The sequence below is a fragment of the Schistocerca piceifrons genome, chromosome X (genome assembly GCF_021461385.2).
Source record: "Schistocerca piceifrons isolate TAMUIC-IGC-003096 chromosome X, iqSchPice1.1, whole genome shotgun sequence".
Taxonomy (NCBI): domain Eukaryota; kingdom Metazoa; phylum Arthropoda; class Insecta; order Orthoptera; family Acrididae; genus Schistocerca; species Schistocerca piceifrons.
The window spans coordinates 106,431,598-106,456,028 of NC_060149.1; the positions used below are offsets into that span (position 1 = coordinate 106,431,598).

The window sequence follows — 24,431 nt, forward strand, 5'->3', positions numbered from 1 at the left end:
TTATCTGTCCGTCCGTCCGTCCGATGCAATGTAACTGCGCCGTAGTATGGGGACGCTTCACCTAAACAAACGTCGAAATACACGACGTCAGTCGACTACAGCGCACGGTAGACACGGTATAGAGAGTATTCCTGCTAACGAGGCTCCCTGGCTGGCAATTGACTGTTCGCTACCTTGGGCGAGAGTGCATTAAATACGTGAGATGTATTCCGTGGGCAATATGGATCCAGCAAATATAGCTCGCAACTTCAATAACAAGGTCAATGAATAATTTCTGAACTGTAAGGAATCGGAAAGTTCCTTAAGGGATCGAACGATTGTCGAACATTTGTATGATTATTTCCTACATTTGTTGATAAACAGTGCGCGTGGTGATGACGATACCTTGCTGATTGCTGCGGGGCTCTATGTACCAGATGATGAGATTGTTGACGATCCGTACGAAGAACACGAAGAGGAAATACTGCGACTTCAATCTGATGGTATATCTTTGGGTTACATGAAGGAAATGCTTCAATACAGGTTACTGTCCAAACCAATTAAAAGACGCAAATATAGATTATGGAGTGAAGTAACAAATAAATTTAAGAAATTTAAAGGGATGGAGGAAAAAAGCACAATTAAATATTGCAAAGAAGTCGTGGAACGAGGTGGAACCAGAAGACAGAAGTTCAGTGAACTAGAAAACCACGTACACCTACAATTTATTAAAGCCAGAAATGAATTAAGTGCAGAGCATGATAGAAATGAATTAAGTGCAGAGCATGATACAGACCTACAGATTTGGGGATTGCATTACGCTAAGCAAATCGGCCTGGACTTCAAGGCTTCATCTCATTGGCTTGTCACGTTCAAAAGCAAATACAAAATTACGAGCAGGAAGATTACGAAATATGTAAGCAAGAACTACGCGAATAAACTGGAAGAACTTTTAGAGTGTTTCAAGACGTTTGTTACAGAAACTAACGTCAGATTCCAACAGTATGAAGACGCATGTATTATCAACACAGATCAGTCCGGTTTTAACTATGAAATGAAATCGACCCGCACGTTATCGTTAGTTGGAGAAGGCGACACGAAATGTACTGTAGACCAGCTACATGCCACATCACATAGTTATACCATACAATATGCTCTGAACAAAGCATGATTTCTTTTACCTACATTTCATTTATGTTTGCAGGAAAAAATGGAGTATTTGGACCGCAAGTTCAGCAATAGGTGAATAGGGTACTTGCGCAAACGCCGAATGTCGTTGTGAATTGCAGTGCGTCAGGAAAAATGGAGAAAAGACTAGTGAAAGACTTTAATGAACGTGTGATTGCTCCTTAGGCGGACAAAGATTTTGCCATACTCCTTGACAGCTATACAGGACAGAAGGATCAAGCATTAATTTTAGTGTGGGAGTAGACGTGATTACCATTCCTCCAGGTTGTACAACTCTTGTGCAACCGTTAGATGTGTTTGGTTTTCGGCAAGTGAAATACTTCGTGAAAAGATTCTATGATTTTGCGAAGCTGCGCAGGTATACAGAGCAGTGTTGTTTACGTGATCGTGTGTCAATTATCAAAGTTCAGGCACTCACACATAATCAACTTCGCTCTCCAAAATTCCAGGACATGTTCAGATTTGCTTGGACATATGCAGGATTTGACGGTCTACACACGGAAAAATTTGAAAACGTTGAAAACGTATGTTTTGACAGAGCACAGGGAAAACTGTGCGACTGTGAAACTGTTGCATTCATTTGTGGCAGTTTATGTGACAAACTCTAACGTTTTCATCACTTTTTTGGGAGTGATTATCACATCCACAAGAAAACCTAATCGGGCAAGGTAGAAGAATCTTTTTACCCATTCGCCTAGTGTACAAGTTAGGTGGGTCGACAACATATTCCTGTCATGGGACGCACATGCCATCACCAGTGTCGTATAGAATATATCAGACGTGTTTTCCTGTGGAGGAATCGGTTGACCTATGACTTTGCGATCAAATATTTTCGGTTCCCATTGGAGAGGCACGTCCTTTCGTCTACTAATCGCACGGTTTTGCGGTGCTGTCGCAAAACACAGATAATAAACTTATTACAGTGAACAGAGACCTTCAATGAACGGGCAGATCATAACTTTCCGAAAATGAAGAATGTATACTTTTCATTCGAGGGAAGACTTGAACCAAGGATCTCTCATTCCATAGCTGCTCACGCTAACCACTGGACCACAGTGCACCTGAGCTCACACTTTCCTTGATGTTGCCTATCTTGCGCATGGAGTACTCAGTTTGTATATTTTGCTTCTTTTTCTCATAGTTCCACACAAATTCTTCTTGTTTTCTCGATTCATCTGTGCTCAGTTTTTCAAGGCCTATCCACGTTGCCAACTTATAACTAAATCTGAGGGGGGTGCGATGGGGAGGTTCCCTTGTGAGTATTTAATCGAATTGACTGTGTCACGCAGAACACCACCATTGCTGCTTTCGAGTATTTCAGGATTGTTTTCCGTACTCGTCTGCATTAAGTTACGTTTTCTACATTTAGAGCAAGCTACCATTCATCGCACCAAATAGAAGTTTTGCCATAGTCACCTTGTACCGTCCAACAGTGACTCAATGACGACACGTCCCCGTACACCATAGCGATGTTAGCAAACAGCCGCTGCTCACTCCTCATCATGTTCGTTCTCCTATTTATGTATACAGGGTTAATCACCTAAAACTTTCACCGTAGATATTGCGGAAATAGAAAGTGCTATTGATGTGGGGTTTTAAAAGAAAGGATTGGTAGTCAGGAGCTCGTATTGTTAGCCAATAAACAGATTGTGATAATGTGGTGTCGCCGCCAGCCACCACACTTGCGAGGTGGTAGCCTTTAAATCGGCCGCCGTCCGTTAGTATACGTCGGACCCGCGTGCCGCCACTGTCAGTGATAGCAGACCGAGCGCCACCACACGGCAGGTCTAGAGAGACGTACTGGCACTCGCCCCAGTTGTACAGCCGACTTTGCAAGGAAGGGTTCACTGACAACTACGCTCTCATTTGCCGAGACGATAGTTAGCATAGCCTTCAGCTACGTCATTTGCTACGACCTAGCAAGGCGCCATAGCAGTTGATAATTAATATTATGAAGCATGTACCGTGACGAGAGATGTTCTACAATTGTGGATTAAAGTTAAGTGTTATATCAACTACGTACTTTATTTGCAATTCTCAAGATATTGTCCTGTTCCAGACCTCACGCCAGTCAGCGTGTAATTAAACGCGTGCATTTCGGCCTCCTCTAGAAACACAGTGTTGGCTCTTCTGCCAACACTACAGATAATGCTTGCAATGTCTATTTTCCTTGCAAACATACACTATTTAAAAGGAACAATGCCTATTGACGTTAACAGACTAAAAGTTGGGTAAATTCGAATGTCTGTAATGTTTCTTCCAAGCTTCTACTGCGAGTCGTTTACGAGCTATATCGTGTTTTGTAAAGGTTCCACACCGAAATTTGGGTGTGTCATTCAAACTGCGTAGTTAGTATGTACGAAGTTTTTACGTTTCCTTACAGTGAGCTTGTGCATTCCTTGAATGCACTGCGACCTGCCAGTCAGTTAGTGTGTGACAGTCCAAGTAGTAGCGCGTGAGTGGACGATGGGATTTACCAACTCAGAAAAAGCCGAAATGCTCATGGTGTATGGAAAGTGTAGGAAGAACGCAGTTCGTTCTTGTAAAGTGTGTGTACGTTCTTATACGACAGGATATCCCAATAGACGTCATCCTTCTCGGCAATTATTTATCAACCTCTTCAACGAGTTACGTGAAAGTGGTAGTGTGACTCCTAACCAACGTAACAGAAGGAGGCAAGTGATGAAAGAAAAGGGGGAAATTAATGTTCTTGCTGCTGTTGCAGTTGATCCGTACGTTAGCTCCCTCGCATTGCACGAGAATATGGCGTCATTCAGACGAGCGTCCTACGCAATTTCCACAGACGCAGGTTCTATCCCTAACGCATCTCCCTCTACGAAAAGCTGCGTGGAAACGATTATGAGAATCCTGTTAACTTCTGTACGTGGGCATTGAAACAGGATATTCCATATGTATCATGTATCTTGTTAAGTGATGAAGTCGTATTTACCAATCATAGCCAGATAATCAGCAGAAACATGTACTATGGGCTTCGTCAGGTTGAATGTCAGCGTCCATCGAGTGTAAATGTGTGGTGTGGGCTAGTGAACTGTCAGCTCGCAGGCCCGTTTTTGTAGATGGAATACTGAACGAGCATAAGAATCATTTATTTATTTATTCATTTACAGTACAGAGTAACCCACTACCTTGAAATGTAAGGTGGGTCGGATGCTTCTGAATCTTCTCATTGTTACAGTCTTATTGGTATACAGTTGTTAATGTTTCTTTTTAATAATATAAAGAACATAATAAAGATTTCTCTGAGGTTACAGCGAATTGAATGCTTAACGATTGTTAAAATGGTTACATATAATTTGTTACTACTTAGTTGATGAGAATATAGCTTATATAATGCAAATGTCAAAGAAAAATAAATAAAAAAGAAAAAGAAAATGTAACAGAATGAGCGTGATGAAAATAATTTGCAGTATGTAGAGGGAAATGATATGCTGTATTTGGATGTGTAATACAGTCTAAGTAGCATGTTGGTTAATAATGGCCTATTTCTACCTGTTTCAGATGAGAAGGTATTGGCACAACCTCGAGCTATTCTCATCTGAAATAGTTTTGGTTTGCGCACAAGTATCGCAGCTTCCTAACAGACCATCTTCCATGGATGCTAGAAGACGTTCCTCTGCATACTAGGAGAAAACCGTGGTACCAACATGATGGCTGTCCAGCCCATAGTGCACGAAGCACTACAGCACGTCTTTAATAATTGTTTCCAGGTCGTTGGATAGGACGCAGATGGCCCGTACCTTGGCTGGCCCGTTCCTCGGGTTTGACGTCTGTAGACTTATTTCTATGGTGAAAGTTGAAAGACGCTGTCTACAAGGACATACCCACTATACCCGATGATATACAACTACGTATTACTGCAGCCTGCTCGGACATCTCAGTTCAAATGCTATAACGTGTGCAGCAGTCGTTCCATACCAGACAGGAAGCGTGTACTGGCGCTGTCGGTGATCATTTTGAACACAAGCTGTGATGGTCAGTTCTCTCTTTATTGGATAGAATCTATGTAACAGTGAATTCACTTGCGTTATTCTTTAATGTGTGCTACCTCATGTATTGTACAACTGTCGTGTGGTAACTTTACAAAATACATGATCTTTGAAACGACTCGCACTAGAATCGCGCAACGAGCACCAATCAGATTGAAATTGACCCTAATTTTAATTTGTTAATGTCAATAGGCATTGTTCCATTTAAAAAGAGTATATTTGGACCAAAAATACACTTTCTAAGTATTATTACAATATGTTTATTGATTAGCAATACGAGTCCCTGTTTACCAATCCATTCTGCAAAAACCGCGTATCAATAGCAGTTTCCATATCCGGAATACTTGCGGTGTAAGTCCTATGAGATTCAATCTGTATAGAAAACAAGAGCTGTCCTAACACACTTCCCTGTTGCACTCCTGAAGATACTCTTGTCTCTGATGAACACTTGCTGTGTTCTACTACTTAACAAGTCTTCGAACCGCTCACATATCTCAGGACCTCTTCCGTATTACGTACCTTCGTTAACAGTCATCAGTGGAGCACCATGTCAAATGCTGTGCGGAAATTTAGGAATATGGAATCTGCCTGTTGCCTTTCATCCATAGTTCGCAGGGTATCATGTGACAAAAGGGCTTTCTAAATCTGTGCTGATTTGTGGATAGAATCTTTTTCGTCTTGAGTAAGTTTATGATATTCGAACTGAGAATATGTTCAAGAATTCTGTAGCAAAACTTTGTTAAGGAAATGGGTCTATAATTAAGCGGGTTCGTTTTTTTATCCTTCTTACGTACAGGAGTCACCTGTGCTTTTATTGCAGTCGCTTGGGACTTTGCGCTGGAAGAGAGATCGCGATAAATGCAAGCTGAGTAAGGAGTCAACGCCGTAGTATACTCTCTGTAATACATAATTGGAATTCCATCCGAACTTGTGACTTTTTCTTGTTTAACTCTTCAAGTTGCTTGTCTACGCCAGGGGTGTCCATTACTACATCCTCCATAGGGGAGTCGGCGCGACGCTCACAGACTCGTTCTTCGGATCTCGCACGCCGAGGGCGAGCAGGGACACAGTATACAGTGCAGGCGTCCATCCGGCAGGGCGGACGAGTGGTGTGAATTACAACACTGGACGCCGTGCTGTGGGAACAGGAGATCCGGCCACGGGGCAGCCTGCCGCGGTGGGAACACACGGAACTCTCTTCACCAGACGAGAACCAATGGCAACCGGCAAAAGCGGGAGAACCTCTTGAAACGTAGTTTTAAATTATTTCGTATCCAAAACTATAAATAAAAAACTGAAGACAGGTGTTCACGGTAAATGAGGTCCAAATTTTTGGAAGAAAAATATAAAAAAGGAAGGAGAATAGAGTTTAACATCACGTCGACGACGAGTTAATTAGAGACGGAGTACTAGCCATGACGAGAGAGGTCGTTTTCTTTTCAAAGGCACTGTTTCAGTATTTGCATTAATCGATCTATACTCGGCAGCCAATGTTCCGCGGAAATGAAAGCACCGGGTGCCTCCCAAGGAAGCTTGATAGGACCATTAAAGTTCTCAAAACGCATAAAAGATTTATCAGACAGAAACAGCTACAAGCTGAAATTGTTCGCTAGCGATGCAAAACAAAGCACTATCGCCTGACCGTCGTAGTGAAAGCAGAATGACCTGTACGGAACGTCCACTTGGTGTAATGCATGGCAGCTCTCTTTAAATGTGGATAAATATAGGATAAGGACAACAACAAAAAAGAACGATATAGTATCTGATTAGCGGTGAACATCGTATAGGTATTTAGGGGTAATATTAAGAAATAATATGAAATGGGACGTGTAGAAAAATCAGTATTAAGGAAGTTTAATGGAAGATTTAGAATTGGTGGAAAGGATCTGGGAAAATGCAATGGATCTGTTAAGGATATCACATACAAGATGCTAGTGTGACAAATTCTAGAGTACTGTTCCAATGTTCGGAGGCCTTTTAAGCAGGCACGAGCATAGACATCGAACGAATAAAGAGATGCACTGCTGAGATCGTAATAGTCCTTTACACATCATACAAAACTACAATAGCAATGACCATGCTACCGTGGAATCCTTGAAAGAAAAGGCGACAACCAGTACTCGCGAAACAGTCTGAGTAACTATAGCGAACCTATAAACATTTGTTGTGGGCATTTGGTCCCAAAAGTGTCACCGATGACGTCATCGACGAGTTATGGGTTTTCCCCAATCCCCATCCCTCCGCCCTCTAACAAAGGTCACTTGCCCTATAAAACAGAGGGAAATTCATATTTTAGCGGGAAATTCAAAAAATAGCCCAGTTGCACTAGTGTGTTTCTTACGGAAGCACGGTTGTTGTCCAAATTACAAATTGGCGGGAATCCAAGATTATGCATTGTCATCTGGCTGTCTTGGAATACAGTGACAGGCTCTATGGCGTCACAATCCGAGTCTTGGGATACAAACGCCAGCTTAACTACATCATAATCCAAGACGACTGACCTGGAAAACAAGATGGTGATAGAATATATCGACTGGGGCACAACTTCACAGCTCTACGGCGTCTGAATCCAGCTCAGACCTGTCGGGTTAATTATAAGCGTGGAATTCCGGCCTACTAGCCGAGACTTGAGATAGAGGAGCATACCAGCCCAGAGCTGGAACACTGGCCCTGGTTTTATGACTACACAATCCAATTCAGAATGTTGGGCTATTTACAACAATGTAAAATTCCGGCATACTGGCCCAGGCTTGAGATACTGGCTGAGTCCTACTATAAGCTATATAAGCTATTTTTTCACTCGGAGATGTAGGCCTATGATCGCTGCTTCTCGTAACTCTGTCAATCTCTCCACTTGCGTCTCTGCCGGTATTTAAATGAACACTGTTTGAGGGTAGGCGAAGGCTTTCCGTCTCCTCAACGACCTTCCCCCCTTTACACGTGAAGCCACCCACGAGCGACGAGCGTCCATGCCACTCCACTCTCCGCACCGCTCTGTAACGTGCGGCGACCACGGCAGCCGCCCCGTCCTTGCCGCTGCTGCCTAGCAGCCCTCACTTATTCCCCTGAGTTAAAATACAACCTGTAGCAGGAACACTTTAATCTTATTTAAACAAATACCGCCGGCCGCTGTGACTGAGTGGTTCTAGGCGCTTCAGTCCAGAACAGCGCTGCTGCTACGGTCGCAGGTTCGAATCCTGCCTGGGGCATGGATGTGTGTGATGTCCTTAGGTTAGTTAGGTTTAGGTAGTGTAATGTCCCCACAGCAGATACCCTCTACCACGCACCAATTAATCATTTTCAATCAAACCATCCACATTCCTTCACTTTGGAAAAGTTATCTGATCTGATTTTCTCGTAATATATGCGGAGACAGCTCGTCGACGCCAAAGTATTTTCTAGTGCATTTATTCTTTGAAATAACAGAGATGCATATATGCATTCTCCATGGTTGTTAGAGTGGTAACTAGGACAGCTTCTGGAGTATCTGTTGAAGGATTGACGTGTTTCTGAGAGATATCTATTCTGCTTTTCTTCTCGCTAAAGCGAGCCAATTAACATTTGTGCCGCTAGTGGTTTGTTTTGAAGAGAAAGAGATTGTAAAAGGAAAATAATTAAGGCGTGGATTCATCGGAGATCTGGACATGTAATGGAGATGGATTTAATACACGATTTCCTCCATAAATAAGGTTTGTGACTTTTTGTTCTGGAGTGAATGAGCGAATGAGTTTTTTCTGAATCATTTGTTGATCACGTTGGCCCTGTAATTAGTGGGGAAGTTTCAGCTGTGTCGAAGAGAGCCTGCAATCACTGAGTCTGTGTTAAATCGTCCAAAAAGGCTTCGTACACATCTGGAATACGCAATCTTTCGTAAAAGGAACAAATTGTCCAAACGATTGATTCTCCCGACTGACCACAGTGTTTAACAGTAATAATAAATGTAAAGATCTCTTACAGAAAGCCAGCCGCTCATTACCAAGACGAAGGACTCCACCAAAGATTCTATTTGGCTGATTCTTTTTATCACTATATCACGTAATGAAATCTTATATTAAAAACTATACATAGATAAAGGAGAGAAAGAGTGAGAGAGCGAATGAAAATAGAGATAATACTAATAATCCTCCATTTCGCCTGTCTTATCACGGATCAGCCAAGAACTGGGAGGGTCTTACTTTACTGTATAGACTTATGTGTGAAGGTGAAGGGATCTTAAAGACAACAGATACACGTTTATACAGACAACACATTACACAGAGATAGCGGCTAGCTGCATTGATTAACTATTCTTAGATTAACGACACGGCAACTTATTATCTGAACGCTAAAATGTTAAAGTAGTTCTAAGTCTAGTAGTCTGATGACCTCAAATGTTAAGCCCCATAGTGCTTAGAGCCATTTGAACGATTTTGAAACAAATACCTTGCCAGGGAGAGCTCCCTATTCCGCAATCGCGAAGTTCACGATCACCAGACCAGTCGAGAAGACAGTCACTATCCCGTCCGCATTACCCCCGTTAACAGACAGGCCGTCCTGAAGACTCCATAACCCAACGCGGAATGGAGTATATAAGTTCCAATTGCCAACGCTAGTATGTTGTTGCTACAGCACTGCAGACAAAGGTTGAATGGCTGGAGTTAAAATGACAAGAAACATTAAAAATGCAGTAACCACAATTCTACTTTAACCCGAATGACAGGGAGTCAAAATTAAAAATACAGTTACCTCAAGTTTAAATTGAACGGAAGTCTGCTTCCTGTCACACTATAATGCACTCATTCTTACTTTAAAACTGCCAACGGCCTTGCCGCAGTGGTAACACCGGTTCCCGTCAGATCACCGAAGTTAAGCGCTGTCGGGCTGGGATAGCACTTGGATGGGTGACCATCCGGTCTGCCGAGCGCTGTTGGCAAGCGGGGTGCACTCTGCTCTTGTGAGGCAAACTGAGGAACTACTTGATTGAGAAGCAGCGGCTCCGGTATCGGACATACATCCGGGAGAGCGGTGTGCTGACCACATGCCCATCCATATCCGCATCCAGTGACGCCTGTGGGCTGAGAATGACACGGCAGCCGGTCGGTGCAGTTGGGCCTTCGTGGCCTGTTCGGGAGGAGTTTAGTTTAGTTTACTTTACTTTAAAACTGAATAGACCACTGATGCAGCCTTAATCGTAGTCAAATAGTCGTCACTGTCGCATGTAGTTGGGGGAAAGGAATGGGAGAGGTAATCACTTGTATTTTTATTTGAACACCGCAGCCCCCCATACAGCGCCTCCCCAACCGTCGGTCGACTCCCTGACGCCAGCTCGCATCAGCTCCGCCTCATGATGGCAGACCGCGTGTAACTTAGCATCGGTACTACTCGGAACACACAGCACTACGTCACACGGCACCTGAAACCACAGGTAGAGAGAGGCTACTTCCATCTACAGTGGATACGTAAATGAACTGGCCAGTACCAAGCATATTATCCGCTAAGGCATTGAATCTACACCACATTTTTTCTGACATATTTCTAAGACTACACGAGTTTACAATTAAAGGTAGTCTAATTTTAGAGCAGGACCGCGTCCTGTTGTGTTAGAGGAATGCGATGAAGCGTTTCTGACATTCCGTAGCTGGAGTAGCCTACATGGTCTCTGCACACAGCTGCCAACTCCAACTCGCCAACACTGCAACACGTCCCTACGTATGGAGAGATGAAGTTGGCTGACGCAAACATCTTACTTACTACTGACCGTGAGACCCTCCAGCTGTCCGCATGGTCTTGCTGTACACTGCTTCTATCACTTCTTCAGTACAGCAGGCGCCACATCATGCAGTGAGGAATGCAAACCGACATCTCACACCTTTTGCTCCAACAGGCCATGCGCCCCGCCACAGTCAGTGCTCTCTGTAGTACGGGGAAATACATTTCCAGCACCTGACATACGTCCACCTACGAGGTTTCTCTTGTACAGAGCTCCAAACATAATGCTCGCAAACTTTAAGAGGATGAAACTACTGTTTTGTACATCAAATACAACATTCAGTCTGACGAAAACCATTTATAGGTTTCCAACGGGTGCATCGTTCCTATACCATAGCATACTGTTTGTGATGGCGGGACAACCGCAGTATAAAGTGACCTAGGTTAAAATGGCAGGGAAATTTGCAACAGGACACATCGCACATTTGCTTCAAAGCATTTTGAGAAGAAGGCGTCAAGTTCAATATCAGATTGGTTCAAATGGCTCAGAGCACTATGAGACTTAACATCTGAGGTCATCAGTCCCCTAGACTTAGAACTACTTTAACCTAACTAACCTAAGGACAACACACACACACCCATGCACGAGGCAGGATTCGAACCTGCGACCGTAGCAGCAGCGCGGTTCCGGACAGAAGCGCCTAGAACCGCTCGGTCACAACGGCCGGCTCAATATCAGAGTCTGAAACTGATCATACTAAAGCCTTCTAAGCTATTCCCTTTGTACTTACAGTATAGAACGGCGCCCCACCACACATCAGCTAGGAAGAGATCAAAAAAATTTTTGGGATGTGTATGCAGCCGTTCTCTTCACGAGACGTTGTGAGAACGATTGGGAATTAAACTGACACAATCGATAGTTGCACACAAGTAATGCTGCCTCACATTTGCTACGATTACGCTCATCCAGCACACAACCAAGCCAAAACACACAACTTTGTCCTTAAATCGATGAAAATTTTACCGAAAGAAGTTAATTTCGCGTCATACCGCTGCATTTCTGTCCGGACTATCGATAAATGCTATGACAATAAAAGGATGTCTGTGATTTCATTCGATATTTGTTTGTTGTCCACTCTAAAAATTATTGTACTAGTATCTTCCCTTAAAAAACTTGTCATTACATCTACATCTACATTTATACTCCGCAAGCCACCCAATGGTGTGTGGCGGAGGGCACTTTACGTGCCACTGTCATTACCTCCCTTTCCTGTTCCAGTCGCGTATGGTTCGCGGGAAGAACGACTGCCGGAAAGCCTTCGTGCGTGCTCGAATCTCTCTAATTTTACATTCGTGATCTCCTCGGGAGGTATAAGTCGGGGGAAGCAATATATTCGATACCTCATTCAGAAACGCACCCTCTCGCAACCTGGTCAGCAAGCTACACCCCGATGCAGAGCGCCTCTCTTGCAGAGTCTGCCACTTGAGTTTGCTAAACATCTCCGTAACGCTATCACGCTTACCAAATAACCCTGTGACGAAACGCGCCGCTCTTCTTTGGATATTCTCTATCTCCTCTGTCAACGCGACCTGGTACGGATCCCACACTGATGAGCAATACTCAAGTATAGGTCGAACGAGTGTTTTGTAAGCCACCTCCTTTGTTGATGGACTAAATTTTCTAAGGACTCTCCCAATGAATCTCAACCTGGCACCCGCCTTACCAACAATTAATTTTATATGATCATTCCACTTCAAATCGTTCCGCACGCATACTCCCAGATATTTTACAGAAGTAACTGCTACCAGTGTTTGTTCCGCTATCATATAATCATACAATAAAGTATCCTTCTTTCTATGTATTCGCAATACATTACATTTGTCTATGTTAAGGGTCAGTTGCCACTCCCTGCACCAAGTGCCTATCCGTTGCAGATCTTCCTGCATTTTGCTGCAATTTTCTAATGCTGCAACTTCTCTGTATACTATACCATCATCCGCGAAAACCCGCATGGAACGTCCGACACTATCTACTCGGTCATTTATATATATCGTGAAAAGCAATGGTTCCATAACACTCCCCTGTGGCACGCCAGAGGTTACTTTAACGTCTGTAGACGTCTCTCCATTGATAACAACATGCTGTGTTCTGTTTGCTAAAAACTCTTCAATCCAGCCACACAGCTGGTCTGATATTCCGTAGGCTCTTACTTTGTTTATCAGGCGACAGTGCGGAACGGTATCGAACGCCTTCCGGAAGTAAAGGAAAATGGCATTTACCTGGGAGCCTGTATCTAATATTTTCTGGGTCTCGTGAACAAATAAAGCGAGTTGGGTCCCACACGATCGCTGTTTCCGTAATCCATGTTGATTCCTACAGAGTAGATTCTGGGTTTCCAGAAATGACATGATACGCGAGCAAAGAACATGTTCTAAAATTCTACAACAGATCGATGTCAGAGATATAGGTCTATAGTTTTGCGCATCTGCTCGACGACCCTTCTTGAAGAATGGGACTACCTGTGCTCTTTTCCAATCATTTGGAACCTTCCGTTCCTCTAGAGACTTGCAGTACACGGCTGTTAGAAGGGGGGCAATTTCTTTCGCGTACTCTGTGCAGAATCGAATTGGTATCCCGTCAGGTCCAGTGGACTTCCTCTGTTGAGTGATTTCAGTTGCTTTTCTATTCCTTGGACACTTATTTCGATGTCAGCCATTTTTTCGTTTGTGCGAGGGTTTAGAGAAGGAACTGCAGTGCGGTCTTCCTCTGCGAAACAGCTTTGGAAAAAGGTTTTTAGTATTTCAGCTTTACGCGTGTCATCCTCTGTTTCAGTGCCATCATCATCTCAGACTGTCTGGATATGCTATTTCGTGCCACTTACTGATTTAACGTAAGACCAGAACTTCCTAGGATTTTCTGTCAAGTCGGTACATAGAATTTTGCTTTCGAATTCACTGAACGCTTCACGCATAGCCCTCCTTTCGCTAACTTTGACATCGTTTAGCTTCTGTTTGTCTGAGAGGTTTTGGCTGCGTTTAAACTTGCAGTGATGTGTGTGTGTGTGTGTGTGTGTGTGTGTGTGTGTGTGTGTGTGTGTGTGTGCGTGGGTGGGTGGCGGGTGGGTGGGTGGGTTTTGCAGGATATGATAGGGCAGGATCAGAATTCATCACAAACAGCTTAATTATTCAATTCTCAAGCACTGATAGTGCTACTGGATTACAGCGTGTAAGAATCAGCCAAAGATAGTGAATGTATACAACAACGAGAATACGATGCAGTGAGCGATTCACATCTCACGTAAGGACCTGACCAAAGTATTGTTACTCCGTACTTTGGCATGCTTAGCACAAAGTATAATGACGTCAGTCTTTACACTGAATCTACGACACCAGAATCCAAAATGGCGATGGAAGGTGACTGACCTGAAACATTGGCTCTATGACAGTGGAATCAAATACTTGGTATACTGGACATGCTCTATGACCTCAGAATCCAACACTTGAAATATTGGCACTGGCTCTATGACGTCAGAACCTAGCTCAGACCTGTCCCCTATTTATAACAGGGTGGAATTCAGGCATACTAGCCCCTCAGAAGTGTATGGTCACTGCCTACCACTACTCCTAAGTCAATGTTAGGATCTCTCCACTTTATATCTTTTAAACAGACATTGTGGAGGGAACGATCCATCTGCCCCATGCTAGCTCAATTCTCTCCCTGAAGGTTCAGTCGTGCCATGTTCCAACAAATTTCAACACCCTCTTTGACATTAGAGTTAAAGAATTTACGTCTCCAAACCGGCTACCAAAATTTCTAAATGTGAGAAAATCCACTTATCCCAAGTACAAAATGAAAAGATTTCTGCTGACTATAGAGCACACGTCCTAACTTCGAAACTGAATAGCCCACTGCTGCAGTCAATTGTCATCGTCGTATTTGGATGGTGGAAGGGAATAGGAGAGGTATTGACCTGCGTCTTTACTCAAACACCGCTAGATCCCTACTGTGCCGAACGTCAGTCACGCGGGTTTCCATCACCTAGCCGCGCGGGATTAGCGGAGCGGTCTAAGGCGCCGCAGTCATGGACTGTGAGGCTGGTCCCGGCGGAGGTTCGAGTCCTCCCTCGGGCATGGGTGTGTGTGTTTGTCCTTAGGATAATTTAGGTTAAGTAGTGTGTAAGCTTAGGGACTGATGACCTTAGCAGTTAAGTCCCATAAGATTTCACACACCTTGCTGTGCATACCATTGTCCCGAGGCTAGCAGTTTCATATGTCTTTCTGAAAAGTAAAACAGCACAAAGATGGTAGACACTAACTGTACTAGGAGGAGGTATGACACCTAAGACCATCGGTCAGTATGTAATAAGATATAACAGACAGGAACTTTTATTTATCTAAACAGACAGTGCCTTTTGAGATCACCACACAGTGCACGCTGTATTTAACACCGACCAGACGCCAGGAGCGCTAACTTCGTGTTCCAGTCAATGCTTGACAACAAATACAAGAGTAGTTTAAGAAATGTCCACCATACATTCTCTCTCACAATATTCCGGAGTACAAGTCGCACAGATTCAGCACACAAGAACGCTTAAAGTTGATTGACGGAAGCAGATATTCGTCCCCCGATTGCTCCATATGCAAGTGGAATAACAAAAGACACTGCCAAGAACTGATATTAGATATTCTCCACAATGGGTTGTATACCGGCTGACCACCTATCAAGAATATATCACAGCAAGACAGCATCAGAATCTTTAATACCACACACAACACACACAAAACACACACCGGAAACTGCAAATCTCATTTCTGATTAACTGCAACGCTGCTTGTACAGGAAAAAGGCTTATAATAACTCCACATCGGCGGTAAACGGCTTTCCAGCATCTAGATGCACAATGTGATCATCTTACAACTCCCATTTAAGCATCAGAGAGCACTGTTATACAGTCTACCTCACAAAAAAAGATTTGGAATAGCTTCTGGTTCTTAGTGTGAAACTATACCTAACAGCAGCGAGGAGCAACTTAATTATACACTGGAGCGCCAAAGAAACTGGTATAGGCATGCGCAAACGAATACGTAGATATGTCCAGAGGCAGAATACGGCACTGCGGTCGGCAACGCCTATATAACACGATAAGTGTCTCTCTACAGTGGCAGGTTATCAAGATATAAGTGAACTTAAACGTGGTTTATAGTTGGCGCACGAGCGATGGTAGCGATGAAGTGGGGATTTTCCCGTACGACCATTTCACGAGTGCATCCTGCAAGAACGGGAACAACGACGACTGAAGAGAATCGTTCAGCGTGGTGCAACCCTTCCGCAAATTGCTGCATATTTCAGTGCTGAGCGATCAACAAGTGTCAGCGTGCGAACCATTCAACAAAGCATCGTCGATATGGGCTTTCGAAACTGGAGGCCAACTCGTTTACACTAGATGACTGCACGACACAAAGCTTTACTACTCGCCTGGGCCCGTCAACACCGACATTAGACTGTTGATGACTCGAAACATGTTGCCTGGTCGAACGAGTCTCGTTTCAAATTTTAGAGAGCGGATGGACATGTACGGGTATGTAGACAACCGTATGAATCCGTGATTCCTGTATGTCAGCAGGGAACTGTTCAAGCTGGTGGAGGCTCTGTAATGGTGTGAGGCGTGTGGAGTTGGAGTGATATGGAACCCCAGATACGTTTAGATACGATTTTGACAGACGACACGTACGTAATCATCCTGTCTGATCACCCGCATCCATTCATGTCCATTGTGCATTCCGACGGACTTAGGCAATTCCAGTGGGACAATGCGACACCCCACACGCCAAGAATTGCTACAGAGTGGCTCTAGGAACACTATTCTGAGTTTAAGTACTTCCGCTGGACACAAAATTCCCCGGACATGAACATTATTAACGTGCTGTTCAGAAGAGATTAGCCCACTCGTACTCTTAAGGTTTTATGGACAGCCCTGCAGAATTCATGGTGTCAGTTCCCACCAGCACTACTTCAGACGTTAGTCGAGTCCATGCCACGTCGTGTGCGGCACTTTCGCGCGCTCGCAGGGGTCTGCACTATATTAGGCAGGTGTACCAATTTCTTTGGCTCTTCATTGTGTATTCCTTTAGTCATAGAACTTGATAAAATTCTCTGTAAATCGCAACCACCTAGGCTGAAGTCAGGTCACAACACAGGCGCAGAACTAGATAGCAATCCACAATTCCTGTAGGAACACGCTGTATCTGTTATGAGACCTTGTTTCCAGCAATACACACCTTACTAACCTATTCATAGTGCACAAACCTTCCACTGCCATAACCATCTGACCTACTTTCACATTTGGTGTTCGATGATAATGATTTTGGGTGGAGAGTATTACAGTCGTAGTGACATTCTTAGGAATTTCACAAAACCAAGGACAAAATGTATGACAATGGATATAACAAGACTCCATAGGAAAGCGTGAGAACTTGAACTTAAAACTGAATTCCATGAAAGAACGACGACGTAGTTCTCGCAAAGCAATTTTGAGTAAAGGGATGTGAATATCAAGGTGGAAGGAAGACACTAACAGCAGGAGTGACTTAAACAATCCAAAATTAAATGCTCGTACACAATTTAGTACATACAACGAATTTTAATAAAAATTTGTGCAATTCGATTGTTTCCTCTGTTAAGTCCGGTGGTATCGTACAGCTTTGCTCAGAGAACTTTTAAAACTGACTTATCAGTATGTATATGCATGTTCATGAAACAAAAAGTGTAGGAGATATATTTGCTGGTACAGGTTCCCATAGTTTAATCCAACAGGTGGTCACAGTCGACCTCTTCTCTGGAGCATAATTTCCGATTACTTGTTAAGCACCAGCATTGAAGTTTCAAGTTCAAAAAATGGCTCTGAGCACTATGGGACTCAACTGCTGTGGTCATAAGTCCCCTAGAACTTAGAACTACTTAAACCTAACTAACCTAAGGACATCACACACATCCATGCCCGAGGCAGGATTCGAACCTGCGACCGTAGCGGTCGTGCGGTTCCAGACTGTAGCGCCTTTAACCGCTCGGCCACTCCGGCCGGCTGAAGTTTCAAGTGAGTCCTCGCCTAAATTATAGGTGTTTCATGTTAACCAGAAGACTGGAAACACCAGACTGAGCCGTGATGCGTGATGTCAAAAGTCGGTCATCTCATATGGTTGAAAGCTGCTAATGGAAGGACGTAGCCGGATTACGCACTTGAGAACTGTTGTAAAGGCACATGTAGGAGTCTTAAGCGGGCAAATCTTACATAAGGCTGAAAGAAATCTTTGGGTGTGATCTGAAGCACCCAAATACGTCGTGTGGAGCGCACGGAATGAGTTTGACGTTTTCTGAATCATCCTATTAGAAACACATTGCGTCTTCACTGGAGAAACTTTAGCTATTAGAATATAGTGTGTTGTAACAAATGACTATGGTCGCGATCTTCTCTGGAGAGTAATTTCAGATAGCCAGTTAGGCAAACACTTGATACTACAGATGTCAATGCGTCTCCTGTCGTTAATATTATGTGTTATCTGAACTAACAAACCTGAACAAGGACAATACAAGGGATACTAGAAGCGTGTAGAGGTACCGTATCTAGTACTACGGCAACATACATAGTTCCATGATACATTGGAGCAGGGTACACAGAACTGTCTCCAGACTTGCTAGTCTACACTTGTATCATTACACTACAGGTAATAACCAGCATGAGCATGTCTAAACCGGAAGCACATTCCATCAGTTTCCCTTCTGCTACGATACCTCCATCCTCATGAAGGAGAATGTTTTGCAGCCTTGACAGAGAAGAACTTGAGAAATCTTCTACGTAGACTGGTGTTAAATATACCACAAACAGATTTCCAATCTTTCATCCTGCCAAGAAATTGAAACATACTTGACGAATCACTAATCGAAAAGAAGAACCATGCACGGTGTTTATCCCGGTTTGGGAGACTGGATGTTGCGAGCAGCAGTCTGTCCAGGGCAGCATAATCCCGCAACCGGCTTCGGGTACATCGTTGCTCTACACAGTCTAATGTGCTGTACCACCATTTCCGAAACCGCATTCTGTTACAGCTCTATACTCCACCTTCCGTCCAAGGCGCTGCACCACCCCGACCGGATCCGTGTTTGAGTACAGGACCGTAAGAGTGTTACACCGTCTGACTAACGCGCTGTACTACCGCACCCGAAACCACATTCAAGTACGCGTTCGTGTACCGCGCTATACTCTACCTTCCGTCCAAGGCGCTGTTGCACCCTGTCCGAAACTGCGTCCGCGTACAGCACTATACTATACAGCCTGGGAACTGCGCTGTACTACCCTTACGTAGAGCAGTCCCTCCCCCCCTCCCCACCCCCGCCCCCCGCCCCTCCTGCAATAAACAAATTGTGTCGTTGATATAAAAGTGGCTCTAAGCACTATGGACTTTAACATCTGAGGTCATCAGTGCCCTAGACATAGAAACTACATAAATCTAATTAACCAAAGACATCACACACATCCATGCCCGAGGCAGGATTCGAACCTGCGACCTTAGCAGGCGCGATTCTGGACTGAAGAACCTAGAACCGCTCGGCCACAACGGCCGGCTGTCGTTGATCTGTTCGATAATATAAATGCGATTTGTCATGTGTGCTTCAACTTCTTGACGGGATGATGACTCCAAAACGAACAATTTGAAACGTGTGTGGTACATTTAACAGTTATCTGCTTGGTAAATTTCTATAGTTCATCTCTGTCAAGGCTGGAATCTATTTCTTCGAGTGTGGAAATTAGGTAAATATGTTTAAAAGCACTTAGAAGACCCATGATCTTACCATATCAGTTGGAGACGGCTGACGTTAAAATTGGTGTTCTGATGGAACTTATGTCTGGAATATCGCTGTAGCTCTCGGTCCTTCTTCGATATAAGGGATCAACTTTAGTTTAGTAGTGCTGTAATTTTGTCTTTCCACTTGTCAATCCAACCATCTCGCTCTTGAACTTACATTACACTAGTTTGTTCCACATGTTGTTTGTTAAAATACTTTCCTCTATAACCTAAGATTATTTTGCTTAGAATTTCAAATACCTATTCGCTCTCTCGTCGGAAATTTACCCTCTCGGCAGTAGAATGTGTCGCAGATTTTTCCCACCACTTCAGCAATGGGATAGGAAGATACTCGGTAATGGTCACATGTTGGATCAAACTGCAAGAAGCTGTACCAGAAATTTAACTCTTAGACGTTTCGCTTCATAACAACACTTAGACTGTGATGGTTTCTGGCGTTATTGATAAAAATTCTTAAGAATTCGTTGTATAAAATTACAAGACGAACAACTTAGTACTACTAACCTAACTTACAAGTTAAAGTCCGCTTGTCGGGGACTGATTTATGCTGCTATTACAGTGGAAACTATAACACACTTCGATGGAACAAATACGTGCAGGTTTGTAACCTCCCAAGCTGTTTACTGTGCCACTTTCCGGACATGTGAGAAACGTGTTTGTAGACTTGAAATAGTATTGGAGTGAGAGTAGCACAGCTATAAATACCTGATGGAATGTGCTTCTGGTTTAAACATAGCCATGTTGGTACTACCTATAGGGTGACGATATAGGGACAGACTAGAAATAGCAAAATCTGGAGACAATTTGTGTGTCCTGCCCCAATATGTCATGGGACTATGTATGTTGCGTAGCACAAGATACGGTACCTCTATACATTTCTAGTAGACTGTGGCGCTTAGCTCCTATTTCTGATAGTACAGATTAATAACTGCAGCAGATACACTTGCAGCTGCAAGCTCAAGTGTGTCCCTAACTGGATATATCAGAGTACTCTCCTGGGAAGGTCTCGACTATGTTCTACTGTTATAACACACTGTATTCTGTTAGATAAATGTTTCCCGAGTAGAGACGTAGAGTGCTTCGAATAGGATGGTTCAGAATACCTCAAACTTCTCAATCCCTGGCTTGTGTGACAAAATTCCCGCGTATGTCATGGGGTTATGTTATTCCAGAGATAGAAAAGCTCTCCATCAACAGCTTTCACTCACATGGGATGTTCTGGCTTCTGACATCATGCATCACGTATTGCGGAAATGGAAAGTGCTACTAATGTTAGGTTTTAGCAGAATGGATTGCTCGTCAGGGGCTCTTACTGGTAGCCAATCAACACATTGTAATAATAGTTAGAAATTGTGTTTTCCTTGCAAACATACGCTTTTTTTAAAGGAACAATGTCTACTGACATTAAGAAACTAAAATAAGGGTAAATTAAAATGTCAGTAGTGTTTGTAGCAGGATTCTAGAACTCTAGTGCGAATCGTTTACGAGATATGGTATTTTGAGAAGTTTCCACTCCGATACTTCGTTGTGCCATTCAAACTGCGTAATTACTGCGTACGACGTTGTTACGTTTGCTTACAGTGTGCTTGTGCGTTCATTGAGAGCATTGCAATTTGCCTGTCAGTTAGTGTGTGACAGTCAAAGTAGTGAGTCCTGAACAGACGATGAGATTTACCAACGACGAAAAGGCTGACATGATGACGGTGCATGGAGAGTGTAGGAAGAACGCAGTTCGTTCTTGTATGGTGTGTGTACGATGTTATAGGACAAGATATCCCAAAAGTCGTCAACCATCTCGGCAGTTATCTATCAACCTATTTAACCAGTTACGTGAAAGTGGTAGTCCATCACCTAGACAACGTAACAGAAGGAAACAAGTAACGAAAGAAGAGGGGGAAATAAATGTTCTTGCTGCTGTTGGAGTTAATCCGTACGTTAGCTCCCGCGAAATCCGACGAGGAAGTGACATGTTGCAGAAAAGCGTCCTATGCATTCTCCATCGACGCAGGTTCCATCCCTATCCCATCTTTTTGTACCAAGAGCTGCGTGGAAACGATTATGAGAATCACGTTAAGTTATGTACATAAGAATTAAGACAGGATACCCCAGATGCATCATGTATCTTGTTGTTAAGTGATGAAGTCATATTTACCAATCATAGCCACGTAAACAGCCGCAACATGTACTATTGGCTTCGTCAGGTGGAACGTCTGTGTCCATCGAGTGTAAATGTGTGGTGTTGGATAGTGAAGTGTCAGGTTGTAGGCCCGTTTTTCATACACAGAATACTTGGACAGAAAATACACTTTTTAAGTATTATTATAATCTCTTCATTGGTTAACAATACGAGCCCATGTCTACCAACCCATTCTGTGACAATCACACTTCAGCAGTAATTTCCATTACCCAATACACACTGTATTTTAGGTCAAGATCCACTTGAAATTGCAATGCTAGTGTCTAATATGTAAACGGAAATTATTCTCCAGGGAAGAGGTAGACTATGATCATCTGTTGGTTGAAACTAAGGGAGGCTATACCAGAAACTCTATCTCCTACACCTTTCGTTCATGATTACACGTATACATATTGATAATAGTCACATTTGAGAGTTCCCAATGTAATGTTGTACAATACCACCACAAACACAGAGGAAACACAATAAAGTTACGTAAATTTGTAGTAATATTCATTGTATGTACTATACTGTATAAGAGCTTTTAGTTTTGGATTGTTTAAGCCACTCCTGCTGGCGATGTCCTTCTTCCACTCTAATATTCACATCTCTTTATTCGCAATCATTTTGCGAGAACTACGTAGGCGTTCTTCCATGGAATTCGGTTTACGTTTCCGGAGCATGTCTCTCACATTTTCTTATGAAGTCGTGTTATAACCATTATCATACATTATATCGACGAATGTCTTTACAAAATGTGTAATAACACGAAGATGGTAAACATTATCTGGACTGGGTTGAGTTATGACACGTAAGACCATCAGTCAACTTGTTTTAGCATCAAATAGGGCATGAACGTTTATCTATCTAAACAAACACTGCGTTCTGAGGTCACTACACATAACACCCTGTATTTAACACCGACGAGAATTGTGTAATTCCTTAGAATCATCCCACAATTGCAAGTCCCTCCACACAACATCATTCTCATCGAATACCAAATGTGAAGTAGGTCAGACGGTTATGGAAAAGGAACGTTTGTGCACTAGAAATAGCGTAAGTAAGAGGTGTATTGCTGGAAACAGGCCTCGTAACAGTTACAGCATATTTTTCCCTGCATAGCGGAATGTTACCTAATTCTGCGCCTGTGTTGTGATCTGACTTCAGTCTAGGTGCTTGCGGTTTATAGATGAATTTATCAAGTTTGATGACTTAAAGAATATATTATTAAGCTATTCCAAGGCGCTCTAGGCATTTTTTTCACGCTAGGAACCAGAACCTTTTACATAAGCTTTTGTATGATGTAGACTACGTAAAAGTGATCTTCCACATGTGCGTCGGAGCTATAAGAAGTCGCCGCGCGGGATTAGCCGACCGTGCACGATCTTCTGCACTCTTTGTCCATATTATGTTGCGGCATTGGCAGGGGCCGGTTTCGTCCTTAACACACAGTCTCTTAGATATCCTCCGACCAGCTTCTCTCGATCCACCGATCAATGTGCCACCTATTTCTACATTATTGTACCACGTCGACAATTGTTTCACAGAATTGAGCTACGTTCGGGCCAATCTTCCATTCACCCCTCCTCCCCGAACAAAAGATTACTATCGTTTGTTTTTGCTGTCCAACCCTTACGACCCCATGGTGCTACAGCACCCTGACATTAACTGACGAACGGTTTGGGGGTGTGTGCATGCACCCTTTCTACCGTCGTCTGTGTCTGCACTCTGGTATGTTTTAGTCTATGGCAAATTCCCGACTAATAGTCGACTTTATCGCATAGGACTCCCCCCCCCCCTCCACCCTGCCATGACTGTCAGCTCCAAGACACCGACGAGCACCGTCTTACGTGCCCCCTGAAACGAAACGTATGGCTCCTCATCCAACGAATCGTGGGCTTTTACCTCCAAGCCCCGCCAACGACGGTAACCCCGAATTTCTTGTTGTTGCCTCAGACATTTCACTACCCTCTTGCTAAGCACCATACCCTAATCTGGTTGCGAGGACAGGCTTTAGAATACCACTTTCACAGTGGTCCGTATACAGTCGTTGACTTCTGGTCCACAGTTGTGACCGCGCATAGCACCCTCACCCGAAAACCATCTTACCGACAAAATTTTGCCTGTTAGCTCCGCAGTGTCTTCCTTGACCCCCCCCCCCCCCCCCAACGGGGTGTGCCATGCCATCATGCATCCAAAAAAAAAAAAAAGGAAGAAGACAGAGTGTGTTATATTTTGTTGTATTTGATGTTATTCTGATATTTTGTTTAACTAACACTCATTTGTATATGTTTAAATGGTACCTTGAAGAACTGATGCTTTGTATATATATATATATATATATATATATATATATATATATATATATATATATATACTCTCAGTTTGTTCAATACAAAAAAAGCGGTCTAAGGCGCTGCAGTCACGGACGGTGCGGCTGGTCCCGGCGGAGGTTCGAGTGGTGGTGGTGGTGGTGGTTAGTGTTTAACGTCCCGTCGACAACGAGGTCATTAGAGACGGAGCGCAAGCTC

General features: G+C 43.5%; 1 long non-coding RNA gene and 1 pseudogene across 1 annotated transcript in view; one reads left to right on the plus strand and one right to left on the minus strand.

The window, feature by feature from the left end:
- LOC124723059 overlaps nt 1-24,431 on the minus strand; it is a 253,804-nt gene that overhangs the window by 99,689 nt on the left and 129,684 nt on the right. The gene's annotated exons all lie outside the window — the stretch shown is intronic.
- Nucleotides 9,969-10,086, plus strand: LOC124723499 (annotated as a pseudogene).